Source organism: Aethalodelphis obliquidens, unplaced genomic scaffold, assembly GCF_003676395.1.
Source record: "Aethalodelphis obliquidens isolate GAN/ISIS:26980383/991018 unplaced genomic scaffold, ASM367639v1 scaffold13, whole genome shotgun sequence".
Lineage (NCBI taxonomy): Eukaryota > Metazoa > Chordata > Mammalia > Artiodactyla > Delphinidae > Aethalodelphis > Aethalodelphis obliquidens.
In genome coordinates, this window is record NW_020837957.1 from 14,267,124 (window position 1) to 14,283,580 (window position 16,457).

Consider the following 16,457-nt stretch of genomic DNA (forward strand, 5'->3'; position numbering starts at 1 on the left):
TGCAGAATCTGATGAAAGGGATACATGCCCATCCCAATAAAATGCACATAAGATGCTTTCCATAAATTTTAGGTAAATCTACTGAAGTCCATCCACAGAGCTCCTATGACCTAACAATTTACTGTGTTAAAAATCTCTTCATTAGCCTAAAGTGCCCTTAGATTGAAAGAGACAGTCAACGACATTTGAATAATAATCTCTTTGCAGTCTTTTTATCACTATAAAGAAATATTTATTAGAATTTGCCCTTTGAGTCAAAGTTGTCATGTCAGAGAATTATAAATCTGACATGAAAGTTGTCCACAATGCCAGAGTCCATTTATGGTCTAAAAGAGACATTGAGTGACATGAAAGATTCAAGAAAATCAGGGTGGATGTTTCTCTGGCTCTTTTTTGTTGGGGTTGTTGCTTGTTTCTCCTGGAAATTAGCAATGCTGACTTCTGTGTCGTGTCATAAAAATAGAAATTTACCCTACAGACAAAAGCCCAACTGCAAGCTGCAGACCCAGAGTTTTAACTGATGTTTGCAAGGCTTAAAGGTATTACCAGAGTGTCTCTGATTACTCCCTGCTTGTCACGTTCATCATCACAAGCAGAAGATATTTCCCAAATGAATGCAGAGTGGGGACTGTTAATCTACTAATATTTTGCATGGAGGTGAAATGCCATTGCCTCTAATTGAGGGAGTCAATAACAATGCGGATGACAGCCTGTAACCTCCCTGCTAAACCCCGATGAGCTTTAAGATAAATGCCTCTAATTACTGGGAGAAGACTTGCAAAAGGTGACTTGAAAGGTGACTTTCAAAAGTCACCTTTTGAAAATCGAACACAAACACAGGCTAAGCTCTGGGAAATGTCACTGGAAATTTTAGTCTGACAAAAGAGTGAGTGCAGTGTCCTGAAGCACATGTCCTCTTTCAGAACCTGGATCATAGGTCGCTCTGGGAATTAAAATATACTTGGTAGCATTTCTGCTTTTAAAGATGCGTTAAATTATTAAAACGGTTATCCTGATTCATCAAAAACATATTAAGATTTTAATAAAAATCTGGGAGTTAATAGATTAAACCCAAATATTTCCTTTTCTCTGTAATTTTTTGTCTTTTGCTTCTACCTGCCCCTCCTAATTGATTCATTTATTCATTCAGTGAATATTTATTGAGAACCAGTGGGTGCCAGACCCTCTGCTAGGTGCTAGGGGTGCAATGCTAAATAAACAAAAGGCAAGGATCTTTATTTTATTTCCTGACACACTTCAAACTCCTAGAACAGTGCCTCTCTGGTACACAGTATGTTGCCAGTAAATGAACAGAGCTTGCAGTCTATGGGGAAACAGACATTAAACAATGAGTTATCAAGTGTGATGACTGCTGTAAAGGAGAATGTACAGGGGGTCCTCACACATATGTCGTGCACTACAGGAATGCCCCGTAGTGAGTAGAACAGACTCTCTCTGCCCGCGAGTAGGATTCATCATTGATTTGGTGTGAGGTTCTTAAAGACCACAGAGACCACATACCTCTCAGTCCAGGTGAGAAACTTTATCTTGGTGCTCCTCTTCTCTAGGGATTTAGAGTCTGAAACCCTTCACCTGGAATCTCAGCTCCACTGCCGTTTAATAAATTCATGGTGCTCTAGCACTCAGTCTCTATCTATAACTTGGAGATGATGTTACCGACCGCATAATGTTGTATGGGTGAAATGAGACAATGCATGTAGCCTGGCAGACGATGGCAGCACAGAGGTCGTGGTTCGGATGCACCATGTAGCCACATTGCCTGGTCCAGATTCCTGCTGCATCACCTACCACCCGTGTGGCCTCCTGACGGTTACTTATCTTGTCTGTGACTCAGATGCCCGACCCATGCAGTGGGTATGATTATCGGTCCTACCTTAGTGTAATTGTGTGGAGTAAGTGGACATCAAGTGCTTAGAATGGTGCCAGGACTGTTGTAAGTGAAATATAAGTGATTGAAATTGTTTTGTAATTTTCATATTTCCTCCTTTTTCTTCCTTCCACCTCTAATGACCATTTTTGGAACCTACAATTACCACTAACAAATCCGTGCTCTTGGAGGGTACTCTGTTGCCTTTTCTCCCATAGATAAATGCAAAATGAAGAATTTAGATTTTAAAAACTTTTCCCCAAATTCTCTTTTTTTTCTTTAAAAGTGTCTGTTACTCAGTTAGAAAATTGTCCCAGTGTTTTCTTTGACTTCTTTATCACCCGTGTAATCAAGCTATATAATGGGCATGTGTCAATATGGTAGCTGAACTGTAACAGATGTCAGCCCATTCCTTTTTCTTTTTCACTTCAACATTAACTGTATCAGTTGGCAGATTTGACTGAAGAACAAATCCAGTTTGAAGACAAAACCTAATCAAAATAGCCAGAAAAACAGGCTGTTGCCTGAATACTGTATCTTATTGACATGGTTCCCATCACATGGACTGCTTCACTTTTATTCTTATCTAATAGTTGTCTGTATACAGTCATCCATGCAAGTATGAATTCTCATCATGTCTTTTACAGCTTTTTGCTCCTAATTAAAGATTAGGATGCTGTGACTTCCCAAAGTTTATCAGAAGTTTTTCTTTGAAGTTTGTTTTAGTATTCCTGGGACTAGGAAAGCTACTTATTTGGTCTTACTGAGTAAACTATGTCTCATGACATTTTGGAGCTCTTGGATTTCGTGAAACTGTATAAAAACCCCAATAATGTGTCTGCTTAGAGATAATTTTTTATCTTTATTTTATTTTATTTAGCTTTTGTTTTAGTCATCTTCACAAGGTGGAACACTTTTTAAAGAAATAGTGGGAATTCCCTGGTGGTCCAGTGGTTAATACTCTTGTGCTCTCACTGTGGAGGGCCCTTGTTCGATCCCTGGTCAGGGAACTTAAAATTCCACAAGCCGTGCAGCATGGCCAAGAAAAAAAAAAAGAAATATTATTAGTTGAAACAGTTCAAGTCTTTACAAGCTTGATGAACTCTTTAAAAAATATATGCTGTTTTGTTTATATTTTTAAGAAAAGGGTCTTTTTAGATGCTTGAAAAATAATAGGGTAAGATGTAGTGTTTATTTTATTATTTTCCAGAATGTATGTGCCATTGGATATTCCACTCAGCTGAAACAACACTCAACTTACCAGGGAAATGGTTGCACACTCATGTGCATTGAACAAATGCTACCTAATGTGGATGACAATCAGTGAAGGTCCACATTTAGTTTTAGACTGTGAAGTAAGCTGATGGTGATTTTTCTTCTGGACTTTTTATAGGAGGAAGCAAGAGAAGCATAACTTAAAAATGAGAAGTAAGCTAGAGTCATAGGATGTATGAAGAGGCCTACTAACTAATACTCTGCTTAACTGACTGGATCTCTTCAGCCAGGAAATGTGAAAGATGTTAAGACAGGATTATTTCTTGTTCACCAACACCAATTTTCCTAGGGAAGCAGGTGAGGGACTAATTATAAACCATCTTAGCATATAACAAGGCCACATAGGCCAGTGATTCCCTAATTTCAGTAATTAATAGATCGGGAAAAAAATTTTAATGGGGCTAAGATGAAGTTGGTTTTTTTTTAAAGACTTTATTTTTTTAGAGCTGTTTTAGGCCCACAGCAAAACTGAAAGGAGGATACAGTGATTTCTTGTATTCTTCCTGCCCCTACACATGCATGGGCTCCCCCATTATCAACATCCTCCACCAGAGTGTTATATTTGTTACAGTTAATGGACCTATATTGACACGTCATAATCTCTCAAAGTTCATAGTTTACCTTAGGGTTCACACTTGGTGTGGTGCATGCTATGCTTTTGGACAAATGTACAGTGACATGTACCCATCATTACAATATCATATAGAGTATTTTCACTGCCCTTAAATATCTCTGTGCTCTGCTTGTTCATCCCTCACCCATCCACATCCCCCAGCCTGGCTCCTGGCAACCACTGATCTTTTTACTGTCTTCATAGTTTTACCTTTTCCAAAATGTCATATAGTTGGAATCTATATAGCCTTTTCAGATTGGCTTCTTTCATTTTAGTTTCCTCCAATGGCTTGATAGCTCATTTTTTTGGAGCACTAAATAACATTCCATTGTCTGGATATACCACAGTTTATCTATTCACCTACTGAAGGGCATCTTGGTGGCTTCCACGTTTTTGCAATTATGAATAAAGCTGCTGTAAATATCCATGTACAGATTTTTGTGCGGACATAAGTTTTCAGTTCATTTCAATAAATACCAAGGAGCATGTTTGCTGGTAAGAGTATGTGTACTTTTGAAAGAAACTGCTGAACTGTCTTCCAAAGTGACTGTGCCGTTCTGCATTCTCAGCAGTAACACATTTGGTGTTGTCAGTGTTCCAGATTTTGTCCATCCTAGTAGGTCTGTAGTAGTATCTTGTTTTAATTTGCATTTCCCAAGTTGACTTTTTAAAAAATTTTACTAAATGAGGGCATTAGAAAGGAAAAAAAAGGTCTATTATTGCCATTGTTTGAAAGGGATATTTTTAGCACAAAAAAATTAGGAATAACGTAGCTCCAAATAAAGTCTCTAAACAAATCTTATAGTCAAACAAATGTTTGACTATAAGAAAAATTCGCAACATTTGCCTTATTTTTGTCATTTTGTTATCATAACAAAATTTTGTCATTTTGTTATCATAACAAAATATCATATCATAAACTGGCATCAGTTCTGGGGAACCCCTGGCATAGAAAACACGTCCTTGTCAAAACCACACTATTAGTGATTCACTAGGCATTGTCCCTGAGCCCCCAGATAACCCCATTAGCACTACATTTGCTTAATCTGCCCCTATGACTTCCTTCAAATTTGAGAATGCGCCCATGGTGTATTTCAAATTTACCACTGAAACTATGTAATTCCCATCCCACCAGGCACTCCTAGCCAGAGAGAAAATAAACAGAAATAGTAAAAGTTAATTTAGACAGAACTGCTGAATAATTATTTCTTAATTAACTTCAGTTTTCATAGGCATCAACACTAAGATTTTAAATACAAGTACACTTATTCCTAAACTCCTAGTGCACAGCCATTGGTTAATTATCGCCATCTCCACTAGCATCACTGCATGGGGTGGTAGGAAAGAAATCTAAACAGCACAAGCCCTCTGTAAATTCAGCAGCCCACATAAACAGAAGAAAGGCAATGAAAATACCCGATAACAGTTTACTCAGACAAACCCATACTCCTAAAATTACTAGGAGGAAAATTCTCTTATTGCATCCCAATGCTTGAGGTTGATAAATTTGTAATACGTAACATAATGAAGCTATATTTCCTTTATATAACATCACTGATTATATGCTGTTTAAGCATTCATTGTTACATAACCAAAAGCCCCCACTAATTCCTATTTGGTGGATTTAGTAACTAAGATAGAAAATAGTCAGGGAGAAGTTTTCAAAGGTTAATAAATAGGAAAGGCTATGGGGGTATTCTGTAAGATATTTGCTTGGGTGATGATGGTATATACATGCACCCGGATATATGGCCCTCTGAATTGTTTTAAATTCAAAGTACTTTTTCATACAGATGAAATTATTTCCAAAACAGAACAGACTCACAGATGTAGAGAATGAACTTATGGTTACCGGGGGGGAGTGGGCGGGAGGGATAGATTGAAAGTTTGGGATTGACGTGCACACACTGCTATATTTAAAATAGACAACCATGCAACTTCCCTGGTGGTCCAGAGCATAAGACTCTGCGCTCCCAATGCAGGGGGCCCGGGTTCGATCCCTGGTCAGGAAACTAGATCCCACATGCATGCCACAACTGAAGATCCCACGTGCTGCCACTAAGACCTGGTGCAGCCTAAATAAGTAAATAAATAATGAAATAAATATTTTTAAAAAGACAAAGGAAAAAATATATTAAAAAAATAAAATAGATAACCAACAAGGACCTACTGTAAAAATAAATACATAAATAAATTTTTTAATTCAAAGTATTTTAAATCTAGTTGACAGTACTTTCTGGCATCAAACCTAATACTGATAGAGCCTCAATGTGAAGCACCCCAAAGAAACATGAGAAATACCCATTTGTGGCTTGACTTAAGAGCAGCTTATAAGGAATCACACTGTCTGGGCAACAGGCATTTATCAAATCCTACTGTGTGCAAAGCTGGCAAGACAGCGCTGCCCTAGAAAAAGTACCATGGCCTACTTTAGGAGGGTGCCACCTCTGGGTTAGTCAGTGGGACCCATTTAATTTACCTAGTGACACAGACCTTTGTATCCTGGCTTTAAAATTCCAGAACTAAATTGAAAAGTGAATCTGATTACTTTCATAACTGTCATTATTGTGGGCTCTAAAAACGAAAATACAATTATGATACCAGTTTCATTCTCGGATCTTTTATATATAGAAAGGAAAATAAAAGCACTGAGAGATCACTATTTGCTCATAAAGTGGCAACCTACTTGTAGCAAAGTAACATCCACATTCTGGGGCAAATTATGCTGGTTCCTAAACAGCATCAAAACAAAAGGGAGAACAAGCAGATACTGTATTTACAGCTAATTCTGTCGTTCTGTCTTAGTAACAAGCAAGCACTCTGACTCACAACATTTCCATACCCAAAGCTCACTCAGTATCAGGCCTATCCATACTCCACTGTCAGAGAGCAAACTAAATGGCTCAGAGAATGCAGCTCCTTTCAAAGTGGGAAATTAATGCCAACCACATGGCGAACCTATCGTCGGTGCCTGGTGAGAAAAGCTCTCACACCAACAAATGCAATATACTCATTGTGATGTTTCATACAGATGTTTACGGGAAAAATGAGGACGAACTTAAAGAATGAACATGGTTCCATCCCCAAAAGGATATAAGATATTTTTCTGCTGATTGTATTATTACAAATACCCATGAAATAGAGTCCAAAAAGCTCTACGCACTACTCTTTAATCAGCTAAAGTATAAACTAGGGTCCTTACATGATAACCATGAAATAAGTAGTATGGATAAAATCAAGATAATATTCAAGTGAACACATGTGGAAAATTCACATTAAGAAAATCCCAATTCCAAGAACTATTATTGACAAATAATTATCTAAGAATACTTTAGTTTAAGGCCTGCCTTCTACAATAGCTTGTCTTTGTTTATAATTTTTTTTAAGTAAAATAAAGCAGATTAGTAGATAGTTGGTAGCTGAATGTCATGTCACACTAACAGCTTCTTGTAAACTCTTGTTTCAACTCTTCAGTTCCTGACAGGAAAATGTACACACACACACACACACACACACACACACACACACACACACACACAGACACACACACACATTTTCAGCTGGTCACTTCTCCAGGAGAAGCTCTCTGATCAGAACAATAATTATGATAATAGTGTCAGCAAGGGCTTCCCTGGTGGCTCAGTGGTTAAGAATCCGCCTGCCAATGCAGGGGACACAGGTTCGAGCCCTGGTCCAGGAAGATCCCACATGCCGTGGAGCAACTAAGCCCACGAGCCACAACTACTGAGCCCACGTGCCACATCTACTGAAGCCCATGCTCCTAGAGCCCATGCTCCACAACGAGAGAGACCACCCCAATAAGCCCACGCACCGCAACAAAGAGTAGGCCCTGCTCGCTACAACTAGAGAAAGCCCGTGCACAGCAATGAAGACCCAACACAGCCAAAAATAAATAGATTGATTAAATTTAAAAAAAAAATAGTGTCAGTGAACATTCCACACTTCCAGAATTAGATCTTAATTTATTTTAATATTTTATACTGAGACTTATCAGAAACATGAGTAAGAAAACAATATTTTTTGTAAAGTTCTTGGACTAAGTTCTTTCTGTTTCAGATGAAACTAATTGGAATTGATCGATATTTTTAAATAGAGACACTATAGCTAAATTAAGTGACCAAAAATAAAAATGAAGACAAAAGAAAAGAAAAAGAACAGGCATTTAAGACTTACCAGTGAGGAAAATACAAGAATATATTACGAATAGATGGTGTCAAAAAACAATAGCTAACAATTTATAAGTGCTTAATATGTGCTTGGTACTATTCAAAATGCTTCACATGTGGTAGGCCCTTAATCCTCACCAGATCTCCATGAGTCTGATATTATTATCATCTCCATTTTGTAAATGAGAAAGCTGAAGCACACCAAAGTGTAGCTGGCCCAGCATCCCATAAGAGCAGTAGAGCCTTGGCCCAGATGCAGAGCGCTGACCCCAGAGGCAGCACCTGTGATTGCTATGTTGTCCCTTCATTGAAACAGGGCACTTATGCACTCTGGATCTTGAAGAGAAAGCCCATTACTGCTTTCTCCAGGCATTTATCATTTGATAAGCACCTCTATTCGGCTATAATCGCTTCATTTATGTTTCTTTGGAAAGAATAAATGAGAAAATTCATTCTGTTGGTGCATTACACTGAGAGGTTTTTCAAAAAGTAATTTTACTAGATAACAGATGTAAAATAATTAAGATAATTCATAAAATTGATTAATCTGAGCACACATTACAAGAAGAAAATTTTACTGGGAATGGCCAGTTATTGGGCCTTGTATTTTTTTTTTTTTTTTTTTTGCGGTATGCGGGCCTCTCACTGCTGCGGCCCCTCCCGTCGCGGAGCACAGGCTCCGGACGTGCAGGCTCAGCGGCCATGGCTCACGGGCCCAGCCGCTCCGCAGCATGTGGGATCTTCCCGGACCGGGGCACGAACCCATGTCCCCTGCACTGGCAGGCGGACTCTCAACCACTGCGCCACCAGGGAAGCCCGGGCCTTGTATATTTTTTTATCTACACTACCCATCATTTCTGATCTTGCTCAGTTCTACAAATCAAATGTAAAACCATGGCTGCAGTTCTGCTTCAGGCAAAACCCTATCCTTATCTACTTGGAGTTTTATAATTCATCTTCCCCATTATGACAGTCCTTTTATAGTCATCTATTCAAACAGTTTTATTGAGGGCCTATCGCCTGTCAAACAAAGGGACCACATCAGGCACTGTAGAGAATAGAAAGATGATATGGAGGTAGATCTGCCTTCAAGGAGTTTGTGTGCAGGCAATAACGTAAACATAAATAACTTGAATATAGTACAGGAAGGGGTAAGTGTCACACACAGAGGTGTAATAGGCCAGGAAGAGTCAGGGTCAGGGAAGTGACTTACTCCTGGAAAGATTAAGAAAGGCTTTCCTGGCACTTGTGGGTTGGGGAAGAGAACCCAGAAATGGAAAGGAAGGAAATTATAAGCAGACATGAACAGACACAAGGTGGGGAGGGTATATGACGAAGTAGTGAGAATTAGAAAGGTAGGGGGGACAGATGTGCTGAGATCAAAATGAGGAAGGCCCTGGAGTGCTCAGCTAAGGAGGAAGGGTTATTCTATGGGCAGGGGTGAGCTTTAAAGGCTCTGAGCAAGGGAATGACACAACTGGAAATATAAGCTCGTAGCTGTGTGTAAAACATTGAATGGTGAAAACATCTGGAAGGGATTTGATAAGGACCTAAGCTGGGATGGTGACTGTGGGTGCCACAAGGTTTTACTTCTCCATGGGGCAGAACCTACAACCGTCTGGAACCAACCACAAATGTGGGAGTAACCAAAAAAGTGCTTGAGGAAGAATAGCACGCATAAATCACCTGCATATGAGATGTAACATACATTTTACCAATTTAATTATTTTGATTTCTTATTTGGACAGCATTCATGCCAAAGTTGAAAGAAAAGAGGATGGGAAAAGAAAACTAATGTACTAAGGATTGTGATTAGCTAAAGCATTGTAAAGTGACATGAAAATCCAAGCAAAGAGACAGCAGAGTCCATTGAATTTCCAGTTATTTTTTCCACAAATAGTTGTTTCAAAATAACTCATTGAGTAAATAAATTAATAAATTTAGTAAATACTTATAGATATATTTGGAACCATTTATTTTCATGGCAGAGAGCCCTATACATTTTACAGATATGAGGACATAGTTCCATTAAACCACTGCACAGTAGTCAGTTATAATAAAAAATATAAGGTTTGTACCTGTTAACGATATGTTTGATTACAAGTGACAGAATAGCTGAATAGCTACGGCTTAAACAAACAAGTTTATTTGACTTGTGTAAAAATAAGTACAGAGATGGTTGATCTAAGGCTGGTACAGTGACTTAATGGTGTCATCAAGGAACCATGCTCCTTCTATCCTTCTGTTCCACCCTCTTTGACGTGTTTCTTCATTGTAGCAAAATGGCTGCTGCTGCTCTAGTCATCAAATCCAGAATTCCAAATAGGACAAAGAGGTTAGGGCAAAAGGCTGGGTAACCATATCTATTACCCTTTGCCAAGAAAGCAAGAGCTTTCCCATAAATCCCCTCTCTCTCCCTCATTGACTCACACTTAGGTCTCATCATCAGTCAGAACTGGGTCACAGGTTTCCCCCTGCCTTCAAGGGAGGCTGGGAAATGAATTATTTATCTTCCCAGCCTCTGATGTAGAGGAAAGCAAAGGAAAAGTGTTAGGACAAATGTTAAATAAACCAACCTGCGATAACCACTACAAGGTTTAAAAAAAATTCCATTTTCTTGGTTTAAAAAGATATTGGGAAATACATTTGCTACGAATTCTGTCCAAAATAGTTTGAGTAGAAAGTGTCTGTGCTTCGTAATAGCTACATTTCAGTAAGTACTATTAGTATTCCAGGACCTTTATCCACTTTATATCCAAGTCTCACAATCGTCCTTAAAGTTTAATGAAAGGAACAGGTTCAGAGATGTTCAGGAACATACCATAAATGCCAGAGCCAGTAAATGAGGGTGCTGAGGTTTGAAATAGGTTCTGTCTCACAGAGTCCACTCAGTTAATAACAAGGGATTGAGCCAGACTTGCAGCCATGAAAAGAGTTAGCCTCCCTCTCAAAACAGTCAGGAAAGGGACTTCCCTGGTGGCGCAGTGGTTGAGAGTCCGCCTGCCGATGCAGGGGACACGAGTTCGTGCCCCGGTCCGGGAGGATCCCACATGCCGCGGAGCTGGACCCGTGAGCCATGGCCGCTGAGCCCGTGCGTCCGGAGCCTGTGCTCCGCAACGGGAGAGGCCACAACAGTGAGAGGCCCGCGTACCGCAAAAAAAAAAAAAAAACAGTCAGGAAAGATATTGATAAAGCCCATAGTAATGGGAATGACAAGATGTTATTGACTGAGAAATCTAATTCTAGGAGAAATGGAGAAGGACTAACATACTAGATCAAATGCTATGCCAGCTCTTTACCTCTTTTAATCTTTACCACTTTTAATCACTCAACCCTGTTAGGTAGGTATTAAAATTATTTAGTGCCTTGGATGTGCCAGGTGTTACAGCTAACTTAGCTGATTTCGGGTAAAGACAAGAGCTTTGCTATCCTTTCTCAGATAAATCCTAAACTGTACAACCTGACTCTTGCCTCACCCACTTTGTGTCTCACTCTGACATGACTCTTCCGTCTCCGGTCTGCCCTGCATCACCCTTCAGACTCAGCACGTGCTGTTGTCTCATCTGCTGTGACTGGCTCCCCTCTCGTCCTGCCTCTCACCTAGCCAGCCTCTGGAAGCCTCAGTCCCAAGGGTGGTGACCTAGCAGGTGAGGCATAGACAGATATGCAGACATGCCCCTGCTCTGAAGGAGCTCAGGTGGAAAGGGGGAGAGAGGGATAAACGAGTGGCCTCAAAGCATCTGACCATTATGATGATAGAAGGATGCACAAAGGGCTGCAAGGTGGAGCAAATTGCCTCTGCCTTCTCCATGGTAACTCCCGTGGGACAGAATGAAGTCCGAACACTCTGGACAGTCTATGGAACTTACTCCACGCATTCAAGGAAGTAATCAGACATTTGAAATGACTGAGTGGGCGGTCCTAGTCATTACCAAGTTCAGGATTGGAAACAGAAAGAGGTGGACAGAAAAGACTGAATCAAAGGCTGAACAGCCAGGGAAGGAGTGAGGAAATAAAAGAAATTTTGTATTAACCATTCTAATTTCTTGTTGATTGCCCCCTCCCTAATTTAGGAATTTAATTGCACACAGTATCAAATAAACTTAAAAATCTACTCATTCATCAATTTCTTTTTAAGCAATTGTTTTGAGATTTCTAGTTAATAGGGGGTACTCAAATATTAATGAAGACATTGATTTCTGGCCTTCAGATCTTCTATATGAAGTAGCAAAACAACCCTGAATTTAAAAGGACGTCTGTAGAAAAGAAACCTGGGTGTGCATAAGTCGTAGCTGTTCTCTTCAGTAACCAGCTTAGCAGGGACTGTGCAGCCAGAGCAGTACCAGATACACAGAGTGCTTTAAAATATCAATATTTGTTGAATTAAGTTATGAGTTGCATTGAATGAGTTAGTTCTAATAAGTTTAGTGGTAACAAGACCTTGTTTAGACTTCATTCATTTGGATTGGATAAGTAGCTTTTCAGTAGTGTTTTAAACTCAAGCTTTCAAAAATTCATGCTTTCCCCTATGGTCTGGCCTCTAACCGTTGCCAATTCACAGGTTACTTGAAGGTGTCAGCAACCTTGAGAGATTTCTCAGAAAATACTAAGTATTGCTTCAAACAATTTCTACAATTGCTGTCAAATTCAGGATCAAGGAAGAAAAAAAGAAACAATGGATTTTTTTTTAAGAATCTTGTTTCTTTTTTTAAATATTTATTTACTTATTTTATTATCCATTTATTTATTTTGGCTGAGCCGGGTCTTAATTGCAGCATGAGGGATTTTTAGTTGTGGCATGGGGACTTCTTAGTTGCTTCTTTTTTTTTTAAATTTATTTATTTTAAAAAATTTAATTGGAGTATAGTTGCTTCACAATATTGTTAGTTTCTACTGTACAGCAGAATGAATCAGCAATATGTATACATATATCTCCTCGTTTTTGGATTTCCTTCCCATTTAGGTCACTCAGAGCATTGAGTAGAGTTCCCAGTGCTATACAGTAGGTTCTCATTAGTTAATTACTTTATACATCGTATCAATAGTGTATGTATGTCAATCCCAATCTCCCAGTTTAGTTGCTTCTTAGTTGCGGCATGCCGGCTCTTAATTGCAGCATGCATGCGGGATCTAGTTCCCCGACCAAGGATCAAACCTGGGACCCCTGCATGGGGAGCACAGAGTCTTATGCACTGGACCACCAGGGAAGTCCCAAGAATCTTGTTTCTTACCTGAAAATTTAGTTTGAAAATATTGAGATTGTTATGCAATGGGAAATGTGATTTTTCTTCTATCCTGAAACTTCTGCTTAAAAATGTGAATACAGACATGGCCATCATTTGATACATACTTGATAATGTTTATTTTTAGTTTTTCTACCACGGCTTTAGAGTTCAAACGTTCTTGATAAATTCATTCTGACATAAGTCCCAAAAGATTATATGATCCCTTACAACTGAATTCAGTAGTAATTTCCAACTAAACCCTCTCTCTCTCAGAAGATCTTAAAGCCTCGGGTGCAATCCTCTTGGCTCTATTAGCAATGTTGGATGACTGCAGCTTCTGATTGCATTTTCATTTCATCAATTCCATCTGAATTTCTAAAACACTGAAATTTGTTATTAACAATACCAACTAATTAATTTCCTAAAATTGTATGGGTAGACAGTTCCATAATGGCACTGCTCTACTCCATGTTCTGTGAAATGATAGCTCTGCTTTAAAACTGGAAGAGAAGAGAAAAAACATAGGAAACTTCAGTTGGCTCAAATTATTTTCTCCTACTTGTAGTTGCTCACACACTGCATTCTCTTGAGCTGGGGGCTGTTGCCCGAACTTTTCCCTCTCCCTGCAGTCCTGATCATCTTTGCCACCGCGTTGACCTCGCTGGGCTGTTACACTCGAGCTGGCTTCCTCTGGGAATCCACTCTGTCTGGGACAGATGCCTCCACCTATGAGATCTCCAACACCCCTTTTGATTCCTATCATGACAGTTATTACCCTATTTTATAATTCTATTTCTTTATGATTCTAGTATCTTTCAACTATAATTCTACTGTCTTTATAATTCCACTGTCTACTTTCTTTTGTATCACTTTACTGTTGTCTTCAATATTTTATTTCTAGCACCTAACTTGGAGCCCATAAGTCCATATATGGGGGGAGGGAGCAAAAACAAAGCCAAAAAACACCTTTCACCTTGAAAACCTTTTTTCGCATCTTTGCAGTTAATCCTAGGTTACATCTTTTATGTATTCTACAGGAATTCCTTGGCAGTCCAGCGGTTAGGACTCTGTGTTCTCACTGCCAGGGACCGAGGTTCGATCCCTGTTCGGGGAACTAAAATCCCACAAGCCATGCAGCCAAAAAAAAAAAAGAAAAGAATTCTAGTCTTTACATTGCCCTAAACATGCTTTGTTTTCCTTTTAAGTGTTAGGTCTCTTGATTCAAAATTTAACTCTTAAACTGCACATCAGATTTTGATTTTTTTTGTTTTTGTTGTTCCACACTCTCATAAGGTAAATTAGAATTCTTCAAATAATGCAAATTTCAGAAAGAATATGCAATGTTTGAAGCAAAAGTTCCATGAGGGAAAGTATTTTGAGTGACTTCTTTATCACTAATATCCCAAACTCCTAGAACACTGTCTGGCATGTAGTAGATGCTCAATAAATATTTACTGAATGAAACATAGATTTAAACCAACACCCTAATCACATACTGGATTGGAGACATAAAGAGAAAAAGATGAACATGGCCAGACAAGTGAAAACAGCACCATTTATCAACAGAGAAAAGCAAGGCCAGTGATTAAAAACTCAGAGGCAAACCGATCATGGCTGTAGGCCTCTAACCAGCTCTTGGCCTTGCACAAGTTACAGAAACTCTCAGGTCCTCAGTTATGACATTGGAAAACCGAATCTCATATTATGTACCTCCTAGGTAGGCTGTGAAGATCAAGGGAGAAAAGGTAATTAAAGCATTCAATACAGTGCCCAGCAGAGAGAAAGCACTAATCAGGCATGGCTATTATTATTATTATTTGGATAGTATTGCCCCCCTGCACTGGCCAGAAGTATTATTAATGCTATAGCAACCACATGTGCTGTGCTACTTTCTTATCTTGATTCTTTTATTATATCAGATTTATGACAAGAGAAAATTTCCTGTGATCCAGAGACATTTTTTAAAGGTACCTGTTGCAGCTTCTGTGAAATGATGAACTAAAAAAATCGAACCCAGCTGGAAGAAGCGTTGCCAAACCTCTCACCAGCTGTAAAAGCCCTTCAGAAGCTATTTTATAGACTCTTGATGTTGATTTCTTTCTTCTCTCTTTTCTTCTTCTAAGCTTGCTTTCACTTGGAAGCAAATCTCTTCCTTGGTTTCTTTCCCCTTTCTCCCTCCCTGAGAATGGTTTCAGACACCAAGAACGATGGGTAGGGCTGCTGGTTCCATACATTTGTTCATGCCTGTATCATTCAAAAACCCTGCTCAATTTCTAATATATTCAAAGGAACCCCATGCTAGGAAAATACTACAAGGAACTCAATGATAAATATGACATTCAGCAAAACATAGTATGGTATCATGGGCCAAAGGCTGGCTTTTTTTTTTTTTTTTTGGCCACACCACGCGGCATGCAGGATCTTAGTTCCCTGACCAGGGACCAAACCCATGCCCCCTGCAGTGGAAGCACGGATTCTTAACCACTGGACCACCAGGGAAGTCCCCAAAGGCTGGCTTTGAAGTCACAAAGACCGGGGTTTGAATCCTGGCAAGTTTCTTAATTCCTCTGAACTGGAGTATCCTCATCTGTAAAATGGGGCTGGAGTTAACTGACTTGCAAGATGAATTAAGGTTAGAAATAGTATAAATAAAGGACTCATATCACATGGGTGGTTAAATAAATGACATCTGCTGTTATTAGCGTAATCCATAGTCCGAGCTCTAAAACACTTAGAAAAAGTCTAATAAAAATATGTCCAAGATATTCATAATGAATAATAGCTTACACTTGTTGAGCACTTCACTGTGCTGAACGACATCATGCAAGTGTTTTAGGAAGATGACTATACCCAGTGATAAATTCATCATGTGCTCATAATGTCTAAGGTATATCCATTCCAAGTGATGGATTCCATGGGAAAGCAGAAATCCACTTCTGAAAACCGCTCATTACTTTTCAAAATGACTAAATCAGGAGACGACACCAACAGCTACTTATTTTAATGGAGACATTTTTCAGAAGAAATGTCAACCACAAATCTGCTTTGGCAGATGCATGCTGTTATTTTCTATCCTTTTCCTTCTCAACATTGGCAAGCAGAGCTGCCTGAAGGATGAGCAGCTTTCAAGTTTCAATCCAGAGGATTAAAAATGGAGTCTGTTTACTTCTGTTTTTAATTCTTTTTATGTAAAAATTTTAATCCTCCTTTTGAAAACAAGTGATATTTGTGGAGAGGGTGTGTGTGTGTGTGTGTGTGTGTATGCCTAC

The 16,457-nt window shown here is 39.1% G+C and overlaps 1 protein-coding gene across 1 annotated transcript in view; it reads left to right on the forward strand.

The window, feature by feature from the left end:
• The window catches only part of AK5 (adenylate kinase 5), a 235,546-nt gene that overhangs the window by 48,234 nt on the left and 170,855 nt on the right, over positions 1–16,457 (forward strand). The window lies entirely within an intron of this gene.